General features: G+C 42.1%; 1 long non-coding RNA gene across 1 annotated transcript; it reads left to right on the top strand.

Annotated features, from left to right (window-relative positions):
- The first annotated feature begins 3,816 nt into the window (after nucleotides 1-3,816).
- Nucleotides 3,817-4,833, top strand: LOC118780199. Its single transcript, XR_005005074.1, has 3 exons — nucleotides 3,817-3,870; nucleotides 4,435-4,544; nucleotides 4,763-4,833. It is a non-coding gene; the product is annotated as an uncharacterized LOC118780199 (long non-coding RNA).
- The last annotated feature ends 2,668 nt before the right edge of the window (nucleotides 4,834-7,501 follow it).

The raw sequence follows: 7,501 nt of genomic DNA, 5'->3' as shown, positions 1-7,501 counted from the left end.
CACTTTATTAGTAGTTATTTAAATCATTACCGTTTGGGCTGATGACCTTTGCCAGAGCTTGAGTATACACACAGTCTCCATTTTAAAAAATAAATTGACCCAATATATACATCAATGAGTAATCAATCAGTGTCAATCAATGTTGATCACTGTCAGATCTGACATGTTCATGGATGTACATAATCAATTACTGCTTTCAGTGATTGATCAATGATTATATCAATCAATAAATTGTCAGGATTAGGGTCTGATCATTGCCACAGTCACACAAAGTGCAAAAACTATGAGCAGGAATGTGACCCAGCATTAAGGCATGTTATTGTATACATTGCTCTATCCTGACATTCATTAGTGGATGTTCATACTTTAATTTTGTTAATTTAATTCCAATGCAAAGATTTTATGATTTACAGATGTTTACAAAACTTAAGAAGAGTAAGGTAAATTATTGCTTATTTGGTGAACCCTGGAACATTAAAGCATTTTAGCATTAAAGAAGAAGAAGAAATCCTCATCAGTGAGGATTTGGGGTAGAGAATGTATTTGCCCTGGTGGGGAACACATTGAGAGGGATCTTCAGGACACTCACCACACGTGCAAGAAAACACACTGTGGACCTCTATCATCTCAGATTAAGCTGATATGTGTCATGTGACCTATTAGGTAACTTACAAGGAGACAGTTTGAAGCTCAAACATGCACATGCTCATTTAATTCCCCTCAAAGGCAACTGCAAAATATTTAAACTGCTCTGGGTCTTGAAGTGCCCATTATTGTAAAAAGAGCTGTCTTTTTCAGTTAATTAAATGTAGTGTGGCTATCCGTATTTGCAAAGGTAGAGGTCACTGCCATTGCTGGTATCTATTTGACTGTAATTGGGTTCAGATTGTACAAGTTTGTCACCATTTGAGGGGGAGAGAGGAAAGGTCATGCAGTGAAGAAGATGGAGGAGGAGAGAGTGGGGCCACTGTGAGGGAAAGAGGAGACAGTGGAGTAAAGAGGGAGCAAAGGATCAAGAGAGAGAGACCATAACAGTGTGCAGGTACATTTTGGGTATGACAGCTGCTCTACATGGGGAGAATAAAACAAAAGGAGCTTCTTTTAGACAAGGTGAAAGTAGTAAATTCGTATTATGACTCGTTAGAAAGCTACCTGTACTGTATTTTCTGCTGGTCTCTATTAATGAAGGCAGAAGTGCTTTTTTCACTGAAAATTCGTCTTTATTGATTTTGATAGGTTATTATAGGCAGGGTGTGTTCTGACTGTCAGAAAAGATGTGAAGGCAGGATTACCAGGAAATAGAGATATCGATTGGGTCCTGAGAGGAGAGAAACGTTACAAATTCCACCAGGGAGCGAGGATTTGGAGATACACAAAGGCAGCAGTATGACACGACGTTTCTGTCGATATCTGGTGCCTTCGCCTGCCGTACTTCCCAAAGAGACTTTAAACAATCGGCTGTATAAATAGACTATTTTGCAGAGGAGCAATATGAGGTGGCCAGCAGCTAAATGTTGCTGGTCACTGTTCTGGCCTTTAGTACCTATTTCCATACCAAATTAAATTTTACTTGATTCTGTTTTCAAAAATGTAAACAACTGGTCAAGTGAAATATCTCTTATAAGCGTTCATTTAATTATTTTATGGGCTTCTTAATATTTCGTAACTCGTTGACAAAATAATGATCTGCAAACAGTTTTAGGCATTTCCGTTTCAGTCAAAACTGTTCTTTATGCATGCGAAAACATTGTGTATATTTATGTTACTTGCCTATGTCACATTATAAACCTTCGTGGACATTGTAATTGGTGTTATTCGTCGTTAAACCCAAATTTATTAAGGCAGAATCGTGCCTTAAATACGAAGAAGCGCAGAGTAGGCTATGATTTGTGCTTGTAAACAGCGAACTGTAAAAGCGAAACACTAATCGCAATTGTAATTCACAACTTGCTAAAGCACATTTTGGAGTTTGCAATTGTAACTTCCGATCTGCAAAACTGCAAAAAAACAAACTTCAATCGTAATTTCATACTCGCAAAACTGTACCACAGGTATTGTGTTTGTAAATTCCGGTTTGAGCGCTCAGGAGCGTAATCTTATCAAGTGATTTTTGGCCGCTTTCTATAGTCTGTGTGCCAAAAATGAAAGAAGCGCGACTCACGATTTGTAACTTAAAACTTGCTCTCAAGAAACCGTAAGATGTTGCTGTTCTAACACAAGCATCCAGTAGGTGGCAATGTGCGCGATTGATAGGCCACGAACCCTCTCTCTACATGGCTCTGGAAATGCTTAAAGACTCGAAGCACCTCCCACTGGCCATCTCGGCACAGCTGACGATGTGGGACAATGCAAAAGATCCGGTGACTACGAAGACTCTAAACTCCCCCTACTGACCTGATGAACTGTTGACAAGTTCCTCAGTTCACCAATTCCTTCGGACTCAAAGGACCCGGTGACTATGAAGATTCACTGACTAAGCTGACAAGTTCCTCAGTTCACCAGTTACTTCGGACTCCAAAGATTCACTGACTATGAAGACGTGGTGCCTACGTGTTGCCAGAATCGCTAGTTCTCAGTATAGCAGGCGTGGGCTACATCCGCCATTGACTGTGACGATGCAAAACGAATCAGAGCGCTTCCGTGACATTATTTTAGGAGTTAATTAAAAATATTATTAAATATTATTTTGCTCATCTCCCTGGAATATTATTTCATATTTACATTTTTAACAGTAGCATATTTTAGGTGCGCACAATGTATCGCAGTTCTTGTATATCACAACTGCAATTTTACGTAGGCTACGATTTATTTAGGTAATGTTGACATCACATTTCTTTTTATATAATAAATAAAGCCCTTATTAATAAATATTGACAAATCAACATAGTAGGCTACAAAACAAAACAGAAATGTGATGCATAAGCCTATGCATCACATTCGTAGCGTAGCCTACTATGTCTACATTAGCAACAAATAAAAATACGACATCACTGAATAGGCCTACAAGTATATTAAAATGTTTGGGCTCGGTTAGTTCAAAACTTGTAAAACGAAGTTTTTCGCTTTGGATATAAGCTTTTTTTAAGCTTTTTTTTTTTTTTTAGTTTTAGCAAATGACATGTAGGCTACTTAGGCTATTATACGCGTTAGAATGTGGGGTTCTATTACCTTTCTGAAGACGAAGTATACTTTGCATGATTGTTAGAATAGCAAGATGCAGTTTCACTCAATAATGAATATTACGATTTAATTATTATTAATTTCATTGACATTTGGTTTCACACGTGCTGTTTTGCCACAGAGCAGGCTAATAATGCACATGGAACAATGTAGAGTAATTTTTAAAATGTAATAAAACTATTTACAGATTCGTGTATGCCGCCCGACCGGATATGGAATGAACGAATCAGTCAGTAAAAGATTCGAATCATTTTATTGAACTGAACGAGACGAACCGAATCACTAAAAAGAATCGTTTTGAACACCACTACTTCATACAAATTCACTTGCGCCCCGCATTGCAGTCTCGCAAATCTGGGAATTTGTTCCAGTAGAGGGTGCTGGTTGTCCACTTTGGGTGTCGTTTCCATGGTGTTGTTTGTGCATCTTCATTTTTATTGGTCAACCAGCAGCCAATGCTTCTGGTCGGATAAAAGAGGAGTGCAATGATTGGTTGTTGGGACCACTTCCTTGGCCAATGCAAAAGTGTGCTTTTTACGAATTGTTGTTGCGTCCAGGAAGTTGTAAACCTCTGCTACATACGGCAGAAGTACAAATAATTTCATTGTGTGTTCTTTGCCAGGATCCAATCGAATTTTCACTTTACCTGCATCACCATCACCAATTCTGGCACAAGGAGACAGCGAATAGGTGCAGTTGCTTTTAAGTATGCTTGTGTAGTATGTAGTGTTTTGCCTGATGGTACAAGTAGTACCAGTCTAGCGCGTTTAGTGCAACGGGAAAATGCTACCTTACCAGTTAGTTGTACTCTATAGCTAGCGAACAAGGTAAACCGCTATCTAACGCTAGCTACGTTTTCCCCGGTAACGTTAACTAGCTTGCTAGCTAGATTACTAGCTGTCGTGCCTGCAGTTTGACCAAGTTTAGTAGTTAGCTAGCATAGCCTGGTAGCGAATAAACTGGATGAAGATAGTGAACATAGCTACATTAGCTGAATTGATTGAATTGCCATCTGTATCGATCCCAAAGCAATATTATTTTTAAGATAGCTATAGGTTAGATAGTTTACAGGATTTCGAGTTACTGGTAGCTTGTCAACTAGTTGCTAATTCAGTTCAATGTGTTTTTATTCACGTTAGGTACCCAGCCAGCTAGCCATAAGTGATGTCTAATCATTGCGGGTAGCTTCCTGCTTTAATTTCCTCTCTCTTCTGTGGGGTATGTACCTCTCTAAGTAACATTCTAACCTTACAGTTTGCTGCTGCAGGTGTGTGTTGGGTTAACCTGAACGACCCAATCCGAATAATGGCTTCTCAATCCCTTCGTCAGTACGACCAGAACCGAGCCAGACTAGAAGACACACAGTGAGTATCCGGAAAGAAACGAAAAAGAAAGAAAACAACATTTTTGTGCAAATGATGTTGTCGTAAACTCTTTTCAGCATTCCCCTGCTTTTAGTGATAAACGTTACTGATTATCGGGGACCTAACCTAGCACATACCCCTACTTCTGTTACGAACAGGCTTACATGTGTTTCACAAGGGAAATTAATTCAGCGTGTTCGCACTCTCCCTGTCTGCAGAAACATGAAACACTATGGGCACAATAAAAATGGTGTTAGTTCAAGGCCCCCCAGTCTCAGCTCTGCCTCCCATGCTTTGAAACGAGGAACGGAAAATCAGGATCCACTGGCTCGGGACGGGAAATGGACGGTCAGACAAGGAGGTATCAGCAGGTTGCCAGTTCTAGCGAAGACCCAGCCACCTCAACTCCAGATGGACTATAGCCAAGTTAACAAGAAGTGGGAACACAGCTTTCTGAAAGTAGGATTGCCTGTCTTATATTTTCTTTTCTGTGAATTCCTCAGAAAGGTTTATTTGAGATGATTGGCCTTCTCAAAAACACCGTTTGTTATTTGCTTTTTACATTTTGCCAAATTTGCTTGGTGACTGATGTAGTTTACATTTTACATGTTATTTAGCTAAACAACTGGATGTTTCCCAACAACATGCAAAAACACAAAGATGAAAGGGATATCCATTTGTTGTATGTATGCATATGAAATGTGTGTATACTTCTGCAGTGTGTGGTATAGGTGTGTGTGTGTTGGAAGGAACATTTAGAATTGACTGTGCCTTGCTCCTGATGGGACTTACAGGGAAAAGCTCAGAAGAAGAGACCCTGCACCAAGCCCGTGGCCTTCAGCCTGTCCGAGCGTCTGACCAGCAGGACTATCACAGGGAGCCAGAAGAAAGCGCAGTCTACCAAACCCGGTGCAGCAAAGCCTCAGCCACTAGCAGGGACCCAAGCCAGTGCGAGTCAAACCGCCCTGCTTCTTTCTCCCAAGGCTACCAGCACTGCCCCTCCCACCACACACTCCAGCCCAGCTGGTGTTCAGAGCATTTCTCTGCCAGTCTGCCCTTTAACCAGACAGCAGTCAACACAAATGATGACACACTTCTCAGAGTCCCAGACTCTCAGTTCTACCTCCCAGTCTGAACACCCAGTGCTGTCCACAGCCCCGTTGTGCCGTGGGTCTGACCAGTCTTCCCAAGCAGGTCACTTTACCCAGTTTGCCCCCAGTGCAGAGCCCCAGCACTCAGTCCCTCTCAGTGCAGCTTTGTTGTCCAGCCAAAGAAACTGGAGCGCTCAGCCAGCTGGCACCAGTGGTACCTCTTCCACTAGACCCACACTCAGCAGCAGGGACTGCTGGAGGCAACTGGACACCATCATCCCCAGCCGTCCATCCAGCTCCTCCGATCCTTTGTGTCCGGCGGCTCCTGCTGTCTATGCCCAGGAATCCCAGTATGCCCTGGCACTGTCAGCAAAACAGCCCACAGTGCAGTCTGGCCACTTTGGGTCCATAAGCTGTCAGTCGAATCCACAGAGAGGGACTAAAATAGACATGGGCTTCACCCAGACCACCTATCTAACGAACCCTCAGTGGAGCAAGGATAGCATCCAGCCTGTGGCATCCACCCTCAGCATGCTCAAGTCCCAGAGAGAAACAGACCCCATCAGTACAGGTGAGGGCTTCTGGTCGGGGAGCCAGCTTGCGGTCCTGTCTGACTGTCCACCTGCAGCTGTTGTCCATGTTTCTGTCTACCAGAGCAGTAAAGCTCACATGTCTACCTCCACACCTGTCACTTCCAGAATGCCAGTTTCTAGGTCCCTGCTTGAACATTAGCTACCTCTGCTTCTGCTTGCAGTCATGTTTTTTGTGGTGATGCTCTGTCTGTCTCACAGGAGATGGGGTGCAATTCTCCCCTGACCCAGCAGCACTGCGCACTATCCTGCAGAATGAGGGGGTGAAGGCAGCGGGGCTTGTGGGAGCCACACTGAGGAGCTCTGTATGTCCCACGGGGAGGGGAACGTCTGTCTACTTGGTGAGCTTCTTTTACCCATTTTTTCACTGTGAAGATGGAACCCAGTTAGTTCATCTTACCCCATTTCTACAGTTGAGATTGAACCAGACTGGCTAATTATACTCCTTTTCCAGTGGGGAGCTGGAACTGTCATTATATGTGCAGACTTGTACTTCAGGGTTTTATGTATTTATGTATATTTAGACGTTTACTCCAGGATATGTGTTAGCATTGTGTTTCGAATGGTGTGATCCTTATGCCATGCATATTGTATGTTGATCTAGGCACATACTTGAGATCTTAGCATTATATTTGGCACTGATGCTTGTTTATACGTGGCTAGTGGGCCCTGTTTGTGCAGCTTTTCATGCCTCTTTATTAGATACACTGAGTATGGTGCTTTGTGTAAGGGCGTCTGCCACTTGACAGTAATGTAATGTAATGTAAAGAGGTTTGCTTGCTTAGGTCAGGTTTTGCGTGGTTTTCCGAAGCGTTTTTGTTGCATTGACTTGCATCAGCACAGCTGACCATCATTAATGATGATGGTCTACATTAGGGCTGGGACGATATGCTTTTGTCATGATACGATATTGTCACGATACTTTGGTGCTGATTCGATTCATATTGCAATTCCGATATATTACGATTCTACAAGTATTGCGATTCGATGGTATTGATTATTGCGATTTTTTTCCCCCTTATAGACTTCATTAGACAATAAATCATGAGTCATGTTTCCAAAAGTTATCAACAGTCAGTCTGACATTTATTCAAGTATTTGGAAAAGTGCAAAGGCACATAAAAAGTGCAACATAAAAACCTAAAGTGCTCTGTAATTGTCCCAGTGCCTCCTGAGCAAATGAGGTAAGCTAATGAGTACAAGGCCAAAATGAAGGGCCTCTGAAAACACAACACGAACTTCACATAACCTTCAAATTAGCTTGCTTTTCAATAAA

The sequence above is a fragment of the Megalops cyprinoides genome, chromosome 7 (genome assembly GCF_013368585.1).
Source record: "Megalops cyprinoides isolate fMegCyp1 chromosome 7, fMegCyp1.pri, whole genome shotgun sequence".
NCBI lineage: Eukaryota > Metazoa > Chordata > Actinopteri > Elopiformes > Megalopidae > Megalops > Megalops cyprinoides.
Note: the sequence above shows the minus strand (reverse complement) of the source record. Positions and strands in the feature narration are given on the sequence as shown.